The sequence below is a fragment of the Hyla sarda genome, chromosome 5, assembly GCF_029499605.1.
Source record: "Hyla sarda isolate aHylSar1 chromosome 5, aHylSar1.hap1, whole genome shotgun sequence".
Classification (NCBI taxonomy): domain Eukaryota; kingdom Metazoa; phylum Chordata; class Amphibia; order Anura; family Hylidae; genus Hyla; species Hyla sarda.
This window is the reverse complement of record NC_079193.1, coordinates 162785086-162798066: the sequence shown is the minus strand read 5'-3', so window position 1 is coordinate 162798066 and position 12981 is coordinate 162785086. Positions and strand designations below refer to the sequence as shown.

Here is a 12981-nt window from a genome sequence, read left to right as displayed (position 1 = left end):
AGCTGTTACCCAAGCGTCATCCAGTGCCCAGTGACTAGAATTATTACCGAACATTTCACACTTTTCATGTTTGTCAAAGGTCAAAGTTTGCACGCTTCAGATGGGTTCATCAAGGGAATGCCAGCTTTCAAGGATGTAAGACTGTGAGACAAGTGTATTAATAGAACAAATAATTAAAAAAAAAGCTATAAGGCTGGAATTCCACTTGTTTTTTTGGGGGGAAAACTCCAAGAAAAACGCCAATTCTGCCGCATGGCATTTTTTGGGCCAAAAAACGCTGCGGCCAGATGTTCGGTGTAAATCAATGAGAAATCGCAAAATTATTATTCCACTTTTCACTTTGGCGGTTTTTTTTCATCCTTTTGGGTTTTTTTCACTTTTTTTGGGGTGTTTTTCAGATCGTTGGTAACCGCAGCATTTTTCTCCCATAGAAGTCTATGGGAGTGAAAAAACGCCAAGAAAAACTATATGTGGGTTTTAACTTTGGCATTTTTGCAGGCAGTTTTCATTCTTTTTTGGACTTTAGCGATCCAAAAAAGTGATGGAGATACCGTATTTATCGGCGTATAATGCGCACTTTTTAGGCAAAATTTTTTAGCCTAAAGTCTATGTGCGTGTTATACACCGATAAGCCGCTGCAGTTCAATGATTTAAAGCGGGCGCTTTAAATCAATGAACTGCAGCGGCTTTGCAGGTGCAGAGACAGCCAGCGCTGCCGGCTTCTCTGCCCCTGCCTGCCCTGCGGTCTAGAGCCCTGCTGCCGGCCCTTCTCTCCCGCTGGCTATCGGCGCCGCTGCCCGTTCTCTCCCCCTGGCTATCGGTGCCGCTGCCCGTTCTCTCCCCCTGAGAGAGAAACTTAGCCTAAGAAAAACAGTATGTAAAATAATATAATAGATAACTGAAATATTTGTCCTGTCCAGGTAGAGCATTGATATCGAAGGAGTAGACTAACAAATAATCCTTTGAATATGTCTTAAAAGGAGTACTCCGGGGGAAAACTTTTTTTTTTTCAACTGGTAGCAGAAAGTTAAACAGATTTGTTAATTACTTCTATTTAAAAATCTTAATCCTTCCAGTACTTATCAGCTGCTGTATAATACAGAGGAATTTCTTTTTGAATTTCTTTACTGTCTGACCACAGTGCCCTCTGCTGACACCACTGTCCATGTCAGGAACTCTCCAGAGCAGGAACAATTCCCTATAGCAAACCTCCCTTGCTCTGGACAGTTCCCGACATGGACAGAGGTGTCAGCAGAAAAATTGAAAATTTGAAAAAGAAAAAAGAACTTCCTCTGTATTATACAGCAGCTGATAAGTACTGGAAGGATTAAAGTGGTACTCCCGTGGAAAACTTTTTTTTTTAAATCAACTGGCACCAGCAAGTTAAACAGATTTGTAAATTACTTCTATTAATAAATCTTAATCCTTCCAGTACTTTTTAGGGGCTATATACTACAGAGAAAATGCTTTACTTTTTAGATTTCTCTGATGTCATGACCACAGTGCTCTCTGCTTACCATTTTAGGAACTGTCCAGAGCAACATATGTTTGCTATGGGGATTTTCTCCTGCTTTGGACAGTTCCTAAAAAGGACAGAGATGTCAGCAGAGAGCACTGTGGTCATGACATCAGAGAAATCTAAAAAGTAAAGCATTTCCTCAGTATATAGCCCCTAAAAAGTACTTGAAGGATTAAAGGGGTAGTCCAGTGGTGAAAAACGTATCCCCTATCCTAAGGATAGGGAATAAGTTTGAGATCGCGGGGGTCCGACCGCTGGGGCCCCCAGCGATCTCTCTGTACGGGGGCCAGGCTCTCCGGCCAGATAGCGTGTGTTGACCACCGCACGAAGCGGCGGCAGACCCGCCTCCTCAATACATCACTATGGCAGAGCCAGAGATTGCCGAAGGCAGTGCTCCGGCTCTGCCATAGAGTTGTATTGAGGGGCGTGTTGGCCGCCTCTTCGTGCGGTGGTCGACACGCCCCCTTCGCGCGGGCTGTCGGGCCCATACAGGAGATTGCGGGGGGCCCCAGCGGTCTGAACCCCCACTATCTGCAACTTATCCCCTTTCCTTAGGTACATAACTGAGGGATGTATCCCCTATCCTTAGGATAGGGGGTCAGTTGTTCACCACTGGACTACTCCTTTAAGATTTTTAAATAAAAGTAATTTACAAATCTGTTTATTTTCTGGCACCAGTTGATTTAAAACAAAAATGTTTTCCACCGGAGTACCCTTTTAACTGTGGTAGCACCTGAATTTAAATTTTTTTAAGTAAACCAGCTAAGACATTTGAGAACTACAGGCCCAGGCCATCAACTCCACTTTATCAAGTATGGTCCAACTCAACATCACATTTTAATGCCATGTCGCTAGCATAAGTTGGAATACTGGCAAAAGATTATACCACAAGTACAACCAATGAATTTACTATAATATAAATAATCTACTAGCAATGCATTTTATATTTCCATGAATGTACACGTTGCTTTGTGAGCCTCAAAAGCATATTATACTATACTTTTGTGCCTCACAAACAAAATGTATACATTCATGAAACAGACTAAATGGACTTACTAGTAGGGATCGACCGATATCGATATTTTTAGGGCCGATACCGATAATCTGTGGCCTTTAAGGCCGATAACATATCGATATTCCGGTATAAGTTATCGGCTATTATCTTAATATACCGTACATTCTTAACCTGGATAGTTTTAATGATTACATTATATAGCAGATTTTCATCCAAACACTATCATGACATGGGCAAATCCTATAGGCACAGAGCCGATACGCACCTGTAATGGTGCCGGCATCTCTGTATTCTCTCTGACCCAGCACATCTTCAGGTCCCGCAGCGTCGCTTACATAGTGCTCTTCATGAATGCCTGTGGCACAGGCTAGGATTGCATGGTCGCTTTCTGGTGGAATGGGCACAATGACGGCCGAGGAGTGTTGTTGCACAGCTGTGGGGTCCAGCTTGGCAGGTTTCACGGGAATGTGCAAACTGCCATCGGTTGAAGCAGAGTTGGGGCCGTGGTCTAGTAGTCCATAAGCTTTTACAGTGTGCTTGTACTAATGTCACCGGCAGTCAGATAGCTGTGGGCAAAAAAAATTCTAATAAATGATGTGTTACAGTTAATGGGGGAGATTTATCAAAACCTGTTGAGAGGAAAAGTTGCCGAGTTGCCCATAGCAACCAGATTTCTTCTTTCATTTTTGAGAAAAGCTTCTGAGAAATGAAAGAAGCGATCTGATTGGTTGCTATGGGCAACCAATGCCTTTGTTACATACAGCAGAAAACATATGAGTAGATTACATTCTTTTATGCATAACAACATGGTATTTTTATATGCTGCCATTCCATCCTTCTTATCAATACTATTAGGCCCCATGTCAGCAATATATCAAAGGTATATATATGAATACCTTCATAAATGTGGTGACGTATACTGCTGTGTACCTTACGCGGCTACTAGTGACTACATACGGTCCGCGTTTCATGAAGGAACTTTATTCTTTGTGAAACATAAAAGTGCAGTAGACTACTGTAGACTTCTATAAGTGAATGGTCCTGCCGTCTGTATTCCGCACTACAAAGGAGAATCAACCTGTTTTTACTGTATATATTTTCATAACCATGCACAGATATAGCCATGTAGGTAATATAATGGTCAGTCCTTTTGCTCAAGGAGTAAAGTAATTACAGTGATCCCTCAACTTACAATGGCCTCAACATACAATGGTTTCAAGATACAATGGTCTTTTTTGAAAAAGTTGAAACCAGACTCAACATACAATGCTACGGACAATCCAGATCTGTACAACGTGTCATTGGCCGGAAGAACCGACCAATCAGAATGGGCAATTTACTGGTATAACACCTGTATTACTGAAGCGTATGCACTGACTGATGTCTGGTAGCGCCCCCTACAGTACAGGGGGATATTACATGTTCTGTACACTTTACCTGTATTACTGAAGTGTATGCAATGACTGGTGTCTGGTAGCGCCCCCTACAGTACAGGGAGGTATTACATGTTCTGTACTCTTTACCTGTATTACTGAAGTGTATGCAATGACTGATGTCTGGTAGCGTCCCCTACAGTACAGGGAGGTATTACATGTTCTGTACTCTTTACCTGTATTACTGAAGTGTATGCAATGACTGATGTCTGGTAGCGTCCCCTACAGTACAGGGAGGTATTACATGTTCTGTACTCTTTACCTGTATTACTGAAGTGTATGCAATGACTGATGTCTGGTAGCGCCCCCTACAGTACAGGGAGGTATTACATGTTCTGTACTCTTTACCTGTATTACTGAAGTGTATGCAATGACTGATGTCTGGTAGCGCCCCCTACAGTACAGGGGGATATTACATGTTCTGTACACTTTACCTGTACCAGGGTTAGCTGCTCCTTTGGACACCAGGTAAGGGCGACTCCATTTTACTTTTTTAGGACATTGCATGTACTGTACAGGACCCTGAAGATGCTCCTGTCCTCTACATAGACCAGTGTTTCCCAAGCAGGGTGCCCCCAGCTGTTGCAAAACCACAACTCCCAGCATGCCCGGACAGCCTTTGGCTAGCTAGCACTGTGTATAAGGAATCTAGCATAAAACAGCATGACTTTATAACCAGACACATGAAGAGGTAGAGTAAAGGACTGATGCACATACATATCACTAGATTACACCATCACTTTATCGCTGTTTGGGGTCCTGGAATCCCTACAGATCCTATAAATGAAGGGGCAATAGCTCAGAGTTATTCATTTTTTTGCGGTGGCCCTTTCACAGTACTGTACTGACCCGGATGCAGTTTCCTGCACAGCTAGGTGGCCAGGGGAAAACAGTCCACAGTACTTGTAGTCCTTTATTTCTTAGGCTTGGTGTGGGTCCCAGAGGTCAGGCCCCCACCGATCACAGCCTCAACACTAGCAATTTTTAACAATACACCATCACTTTATGAGGCATTTCCCTGTAAAATACATTTGTTTGTATAGCCCTGTGATATTATACAGATTTTGCTAAATTTTACACATGCCTCATTCTACGCAAAAATGACACCTCAAATGTACATCGGTTCTGGTGCACGCACAATGACAAAAGTCCTGACCCCAATAAAATAGTGGAGTAATGGTTTCCTAAAGTCCACCAGATATGCAGAAGAGCTCTCAAGTAGGGCTTTCAGGTCACATGCCTATTACTTAAAAGGGGTACTCCGGTGGAAAACATTTTTTTACATATTTTTTTCAAATCTACTGGCTCCAGAAAGTTAAAAGGATTTGTAATTTACCGTATTTTTCACCGTATAAGAGGCACTTTTTCTTCCCCAAAACTGGGGGGGAAAAGTCAGTGCGTCTTATACGGCGAATACACCCCTATCGCGGCGGTCCCGGCTAATACAGGACATCACTGATTGCGGTGATGCCCTGTATTAACCCTTCAGATGCGGCGATCAAAGCTGACCGCCGCGTCTGAAGGGAAAGTGACACTAACCCGGCTGTTCAGTCGGGCTGTCCGGGACCGCCACGATTTCACTGCGGCGGTCCCGAACAGCCCGACTGAATAGCCGGGTTAGTGCTTACAGGACACCGGGAGGGACCTTACCTGCCTCCTCGGTGTCTTCTCCGTTCAGGGATCCCCTGTATGGCCGGCACTCTCCTTCCTCGTCGTTGCGTACGTGCGTCGGCGTGCGTAACGACGTGATGGCGGCGACGGAGAGCGAGGATACCCGGCTGGCAGCAGAGACGTTCCAGAGCGACGGGGACACGGCGACAGCGATGGAGCGACATCCAGGGCAGCGGTGACTGGTCCGGAGCGGCGGGGACACGTGAGTATTACCTCCTATGCAGTGATCTTCAATCTGCGGACCTCCAGATGTTGCAAAACTACAACTCCCAGCATGCCCGGACAGCCAACGGCTGTCCTGGCATGCTGGGAGTTGTAGTTTTGCAACATCTGGAGGTCCGCAGGTTGGAGACCACTATTGGGTTCAAAATCTTTATTTTTTTAGATTTTCCACCTATAAATTGGGTGCGTCTTATACGCCGGTGCGTCCTATAGGGCGAAAAATACGGTAATTAATAAGTAAAAAAATAAAAAAAACAAATGTAATGTGCCTCTTAATAAATTTCTCCCCATAATCTCCAGTAATGTCTACTAATAAACTAGGGTCAATAATAAAAGAAAAACTGCACGTGGCAATAATATAGATCCTGCCGTCTAGTAAAATTCTTCTGCACTTGCCAGGTGCATGTAAAAGACGCCAAGCAGTCCTATGCGAATACTACATTTTCAAATAGCCAGGCTACAGACAAGTCAGTACAAACTCGCTCAGCAAAGAGACACACACGATAGGTCTAAAAACAGCTGTGACATTTTTCTTTAAGTGGCATTTTCAGCGGCTGCCAGTTACTCGCCTGCAATGTTTGCTCAGATACACGGATGTATTATACAGCGAATGCTCTTTGTTTCAACTATACAAACCAATGGCTTTTTGTTCTCCAAAAGAAGCCAATCATAGCTCAGCTTTATCTTCTTACATATCCCCAAAAATGGAAAGCTGAGATGTGATTGTTTGCTATGTTAAACAAAGACTGTTTTTCTTTTCTTTTTAAGAAAATTGTTATAAATCTGGTTCTTTTCCTATTGTTATTGGAAAAACTGTTTAAGGCTAGGTTCATACCGCAGGATGCCTACGTGTGCTGATAACGGAAACAGTGAACCCCATTTATTTCAATTGCCAAGCAAAGTCACTAGAGATGAGCGAAGTTACAGTGATTCGATTCGTCACAAACTTCTCGGCTTGGCAGTTGCTGACTTATCCTGCATAAATGAGTTCAGCTTTCAGGTGCTCCGGTAGGCTTTCAGGTGCTCCAGGTGCTCAGGACTGTATCCACCTATTACAGCCCACCGGAGCTCCTGAAAGCTGAATTTATGCAAGCTAAAGTCAGCAACTGCCGAGCCGAGAAGTTTGTGACAAATCGAATTACTGGAAGTTCGCTCATCTCTAAAAGTCACCAAGAACAAACTCCGTTTCTAGTCGGTTCTTAGTTTGTTCTAGATCTAGATTAAGAAGAGGTCTGCTGTTTTAATGATTACATATTGTTATGGTAGACTTAAGCAATATTACCTTTGTTGGCTTTAAAGTAGTACTCCGGCCCCAAGACATCTTATCCCCTATCCAAAGGGGTTATGGCTCTTGAGGAGCAAAAAAAGAAAAACATGCAAAAATTAAAATTGGCTGCATCCTCAAGGCCAAAATGAGTCCTTAAAGGGGTACTCCTCCCCTAACATCTTATCCCCTATCCAAAGGATAGGGCATAAGTTGTCAGATTGCTGGGGTCCCGCTGCTGGGGACCCCCGGGATCTCCGCTGCAGTACCCAGCTATGATTACTGCACAGAGCAAACTCGCTCTGTGCGTAATGACCGGCGATATAGGGGCCGGAGCATCGTTACGTCACAGCTCGCCCCCTCAATACAAGTCTATGGGAGGGGGCGTGGTGGCCATCACGCCCCTCCCATAGACTTTCATTAAGGGGGCGGGTCAGGGGCGGAGCAGTTATGTCACGCTGCTCCGGCCCCTGTATCGTCGGTCATTACGCACAGAGCGAGTTTGCTCTGTGCAGTAATGATAGCGGGGGTCCCCAGCAATCTGACAACTTATCCCCTATGCTTTGGATAGGGGATAAGATGTCTAGGGGTGGAGTACCTGTCAGATCCCACACACAAAAAACAAACAAAAAAAACTTATGTTACTCGGTACCTAATCCTGATCATGTACATGTCATTTTTATGTATCTATGATGAAACCTTGCCAAAACACCGAGGCCATTGGCCGCACAATTCTGCCAATACTACAACAGTTTTAGCAACAACCTTGTGCATTTTGTGGCTACACGCAGTGGCTGCACCTTGGCATCCTTACTCCAGCAGGACATTTACTTAGACAAAAAACTGAATTACCGTATTTTTCGCCCTATAGGACGCACCGGCGTATAAGACGCACCCTATTTTTAGGTGCAAAATCTAAAGAATTTAAGATTTTGAACCCAATAGGGGTTTTCAACCTGCGGACCTCCAGATTTTGCAAAACTACAACTCCCAGCATGCCCGGACAGACGTTGGCTGTCCGGGCATGCTGGGAGTTGTAGTTTTGCAACATCTGGAGGTCTGCAGATTGAAGACCACTGCATAGGAGGTAATACTCACGTGTCCCCGCCGCTCCGGACCCGTCACCGCTGCCCTGGATGTCGCTCCATCGCTGTCGCCGTGTCCCCGTCGCTCCGGGACGTCTCTGCTGTCGGCCGGGTATCCTCGCTCTCTGTCATCACGTCGTTACGCACGCCGACGCACGTACGCGACGACGTGATGACGAGAGGAAGGAAAGCGCCGGCCATACAGGGGATCCCAGAACGGAGAAGACACCGAGGAGGCAGGTAAGGTCCCTCCTGGTGTTCTGTAAGCACTAACCCGGCAATTCAGTCGGGCTGTTCGGGACCACCGCGGTGAAATCGCGGCAGTCCCGAACAGCCCGACTGAACAGCCAGGTTAGTGTCACTTTCCCTTCAGATGTGGTGGTCAGCTTTGATCGCCGCGTCTGAAGGGTTAATACAGGGCATCACCGCAATTGGTGACGTCCTGTATTAGCCGCGGGTCCCGGCCGTTGATGGCCGCAGGGACCGCCGCGATAGGGGTGTATTCGCCGTGTAAGACGCACTGACTTTTTCCCCCCAGTTTTGGGGAAGAAAAAGTGCGTCTTATACAGCGAAAAATACGGTAGTTATCCCCTATTTACAGGTTGGGACAACTGCTGAGACCTCCACCAATTCAGAGAACCGTACATATTTTCACATGTTGCTATATTTGTGTGTGTAAACATGCATGCTACAGATTACCAAAACATGCAACTCTGACCTAAACAGATCCCTTACATCTGCATTCCTGTACCATGTAGGCTCGCAACTCCCATTGATAGAAACAGCTAACAAACAGCTAGTTTACAGTCATGAGGAGGAGAAATGTGAGGGAAACCGTTCTACCAGAGCTGGGAGGGAGCCAGGGGTAATGGGTCACATTGTATTTGGCGCAGGATGTGAGGCCATTCAGTTCAGATATATTGCTCCCAGCAAACAAGCCACAAGCAGAATTCAGCTTTTTAACATGAACTCTACTAAAAACAAATATTGAAGTAACCACACTGTGAGAAGAATGGGGTATACTAGCGTACTCTGCATGGATGACCCCTCACAATAACACGAATCATCCACCGATATCACCCAAGAAAAGCTGATCTCTTCAAACATACACCCCCCATTTGTCTGCAGGTTGGGTGCGTTATTGCAGCTCAGTTTTATTAAAGTTAATGGAGACAAGTTGTAATACCACACACAACCTGTTTCTTTTTATTTTTTATTTTTTTATAAGAAATTGGCTTTGTTTTACGGTTGCTGGATAACGACTTTAATATTTAGAAGGGTTCTCAGACCCTAGTGCCATGGTTGACAAACAGCTCATCAGCCCTGGCCAAAATAATGAGAGGTATTACTGCTGAAAACCTATTCCAATAAAGATAACATTGGTGTTAAAAACTGAAGACTGAAACCTGTTTCTTCCCTTTTCCAGGTCTGCCAGTCTTGGGCACATTCTGCATTTTCGGTTCCATGTTCAATGTGAACACTTTTGAAGAATTTTAATACAGTGGTCCCTCAACATATGATATTAATTGGTTCCAGGAGAACCATCATATGTTGAAACCATCATATGTCGAGTACATATGTCTATGTAAAAATAGTAATTGGTTCTGGGGCCTCGGAACCATTGTATGTTGAATACATATCTCTATGGGAAACTGCTAATTGGTTCTGGGATGACCATTGTATGTGGAGTGTATGGGGAGTGTTTAACAAACCAGGGTGCCTCCAGCTGTTGCATAACTACAACTCCCAGCATGCATGTACAGCCATTGACTGTCTGGGCATGCTGGGAGTTATAGTTTTGCAACAGCTGGAGGCACACTGATAGGGAAACATTGATGTATGGGGTGTATAGTGTGTATATGTATTGTATGTGATGTGTGACATCGCATACAGTACTGTACAGTTCTTTAAATACCTTCAGGGGGGAAAGAATGTCCTCCATTACGATCCTGCCGACTACAGCTCTATAGGAAAGGAAGGGGAGGGCAGTCAGCAGCTCATTGGATGCCTGCAGCAAGAGGCTGCAGGCTATTGGCTATGGCTGCACTGGGGGGCGGGGCTTACACAGAGCTCACAGTGGAAGCCTGTATGAGTTAGCAGGACAGCATGTGAGTAACAGGAGGCAGAACGGGGCACACGGGGCACATTAAACAACTGTCAGTTGCTGAAGTTGTCAGCGCTGTCAGATAGCTGTTTGTACGATGGCCCCGACCCACAGCAGCATCATATGTCGAGGCTGCCTTCAACATACGATGGGCTCTGAGAGGCCATCATATGTTGAAATGATCATATGTCGGGGCCATCATAAGTCGGGGGATCACTGTATAGGATACTTCTGTTATTACAGAGACAATAGCAGATCTGAACAGATTTGATGTTCAGTTTCTTCTGATTTTTTTTTTTCTTTAAAAAATTGGCTGTTCTGACATATAGAGCACTGTACATCAGTCAAAAAAGTTTGCCACCAAAGTATCCTTTTAAACAGATTTGTAAAATTTCTTTTTTGTCTTGTCCACAGTGCTCTCTGCTGACACCTGGTGCCCATATCAGGAACTGTCCAGAGCAGGAGAAAATCCCCATAGCAAACCTATGCTACTCTGGACAGTTCCTGATACGGACAGAGGTGTCAGCAGAGAGCAGTGTGGACAAGATAAAACAGAAGTTCAAAAAGAAAAGAATTTCCTCTGTAACATACAACTGCTAAAAAGTACTGGAAGGATGAAGATTTTTTTTTTATAGAAGTAATTTACAAATCTGTTTAACTTTCTGGCACCAGTTCATTTAACATAAATAAATACATAAAAGTTTTCCACCAGAGTACCCCTTGTACTTGGTCCAGCCATTTTTAAGACTGGGTCCCTGTAGCTAGAATTCTAGCAATACACTCCCATCTTATGCATATTAGTTTTTTCTTTTTTGTTTTTTTCATTTTTACTGCACGGAAAAAAAAAAATAATAATTCTCATTATTCCCTCCATCAAAAATAATATTATAATTTAATTAAGTTATATGAACTCCAAAATGTTTCTATTAAAAAGTAAAAACTTGTTCCACCAAAAAAGCTCAAGAGGCAGCCATAATCGACAAAAACATATATATTTTTTTAAATTTATAACTATTAAAATACGACAATAAAAAAAATTGTTTGAGCAGTAAGGCTCTGTTACATGCTCCATTAGGCCTATTTCACAATACGGAAATTCCACGTGCAGCAGACTCCTATTGATCTTAATGAGATTCTGCTGCTTAGTTAAAGGGGTATTCCAGGCAAAAACTTTTTTTTATATATCAACTGGCTCCGGAAAGTTAAACCGATTTGAAAATTACTTCTATTAAAAAATCTTAATCCTTCCAATAGTTATTAGCTTCTGAAGTTGAGTTGCTGTTTTCTGTCTAACTGCTTTCTGATGACTCATGTCCCGGGAGCTGTCCAGCTCCTACGGGGATATTTTCCCATCATGCACAGCTCCCGGGACGTGACATCATCATTGAGAAGTTAGACAGAAAACTTCAGAAGCTAATAACTATTGGAAGGATTAAGAATTTTTAATAGAAGTAATTTACAAATCTGTTTAACTTTCGGGAGCCAGTTGATATATAAAATAAAGTTTTTGCCTGGAATACTCCTTTAACACTAAGAAGGTTCCATAGTAGAAATTCTAACACAGTATTGAATTCAGACAGAAGAGCCAACATGTTCAATCCTCTGGCGGAGTCTGCTGAAGAAGTCCTGCTGTAGGTAAGAAACATTTAGAGGCATCAACAAGGTACACGAGCCCAAGTTCACAACTCCTACTCTATTCCCTGGCTATACATATATCCATATGCAATTTGTTGTGTGTTTTGTATAACAATGTTGTATGATCTAGAACATTTGAAATAAAACTGAAGTTTAGGCTTGTAATTTTATTTCACCGTTCACTTGCTAAGGTTTTTTGGTACAAATATTGTAGTATATTGTTCCCTCCAAGAACCAAGCATTTCCCTTTTACAGCCATATCTAAATGATGTGAAAGTAGAGGAAGTTTTCCGGCTCTATCCCTGGTCTGGATCCCAAGCAAGGAGAGGGTGTGGACCTCACCCAGAACAATGGAAATAAAGAAAGCGAACTCCAGCTCGGCTCAGGTAAGTGCGGCTTTATTCACATCAACGAGGCAACAGGTACAGGGAGGAAGTGACGCGTTTCGGCCAGGTGCTGGCCTTAGTCGTACAACTAAGGCCAGCACCTGGCCGAAACGCGTCACTTCCTCCCTGTACCTGTTGCCTCGTTGATGTGAATAAAGTCGCACTTACCTGAGCCGAGCTGGAGTTCGCTTTCTTTATTTCCATATCTAAATGATGAAACTAACCACGTATCATAAGTGATCATTTACAGTACACACTAGATAAAAGACTTAAAAACATTAGTAAAATAAAAAACCCTCTCAGCATATCCAACAAACATTCATCTTACCCGTATTTAATACAATTCAGTGCACCACTATAAAGGCACCTAGTAAACTGAAGCCTTCATTCAGAACATTAACAAAGAGCTTTTCAGAAGACAAGTTTCTCAGCAAGAACTGGTCTAGCCGGAAAATTAACCAAATACTTGCTTAACCTAGGAAATACACGGAAAAGGACAATTCAAAGCAACATTGGTTTGTGAAGAACAAAGAGATAAAAAATTATTTTGTTTACAATGGGATCCTATGGGTGATGGATGCCACTACATGAGATCTGTCTAAGGCTTCTTTTATACAGGTACACTAGGAATCCCCAGTAATGTAACG

The 12981-nt window shown here is 43.5% G+C and overlaps 1 protein-coding gene across 4 annotated transcripts in view; it reads right to left on the bottom strand.

Moving 5' to 3' along the window:
* Window positions 1-3066, bottom strand: part of TRAK1 (trafficking kinesin protein 1) — a 138259-nt gene extending 135193 nt beyond the window's left edge. For all 4 annotated transcript variants that reach the window (XM_056520611.1, XM_056520613.1, XM_056520614.1 and 1 more), the window contains exon 1: window positions 2800-3066. The gene's annotated coding sequence lies outside the window, so the exon portion shown is untranslated. The remainder of the gene's footprint in view (window positions 1-2799) is intronic.
* Between the last annotated feature and the right edge of the window lie 9915 nt (window positions 3067-12981).